The sequence below is a fragment of the Montipora capricornis genome, chromosome 4 (assembly GCF_036669925.1).
Source record: "Montipora capricornis isolate CH-2021 chromosome 4, ASM3666992v2, whole genome shotgun sequence".
Lineage (NCBI taxonomy): Eukaryota > Metazoa > Cnidaria > Anthozoa > Scleractinia > Acroporidae > Montipora > Montipora capricornis.
Window position 1 is genome coordinate 14,919,277 of NC_090886.1, and position 895 is coordinate 14,920,171.

Below are 895 nucleotides of genomic sequence, written 5' to 3' on the forward strand. Positions count from 1 at the left end.
GGAAAGATTCTGCAAGGGAGTTTTAGTTGGCCGGAATTTTTCTTTCTTTACGCTTTTTGTAAGCAGTCCTTTTATGGTGCTCGGGGAAGCAAGGTCTCTGAAGTTGCTCCGAGTCAACTTTTTTTCCTTTTAGCTTTGTTTCTCCATGTAAGTGAATGTATGGCAACAAATGCTCAAAGTGCGAAAAGACCCGAGCAAGAGGAGAAACAATCTTGCTTTAAATCCATGGTGATCATGTTAAAAAAGAGACAAAAGCAGCTCAAATGGGTGTCAATTTACCCTGAAAAGCCGAAAGTAGTATTTCCGAGAATGGTTTTTTTTTTCATATTTTTCAGGGAAGAGGGATGGGTAAACTGTTGTAAATCTCTCAAGAATATTATCGTTGACCAAAAACGTCTTGATGAGTGATTTTAGTCTTTTTGATTGCATTTTTCCTCAGGATTGCATCTAATCTCTAGATTTGATTTGATTGGCCAATCCTGTGCACTCCAGCAGTCCTTGCTAGTATTTTCCCATCCCGAGTACAGATAGCTCCGAATATTTTTTTTTTTTACTGCGGCGCGACAAAACGTTGGATTCCACCTCTCAAAATGCAAGTTTTCGCTAGCTAACCGTTGCAATTTAAAGAGAAGGAAAAACATCAGCAGTGGAATAAAAGGCCTGGTAATTGTTCAAAAAGGCAAGTATTCACATGTTTTTGCTGACAACACTTTGCTGGTTTGCTGTTTTTCGAGTCGTTGGTTTTCTTCGGAACTGTTGACATACCGTTGAACTTAAAACAATTCTCACTGCAGAACAGTCCTATGAGCTCAGTTTTTCGGTTGACATCCGTTGTTTAATTTTCTATGGAGTTCTATTTTATAATCGTTGCGTGACTGCGTGACGACCATCATGG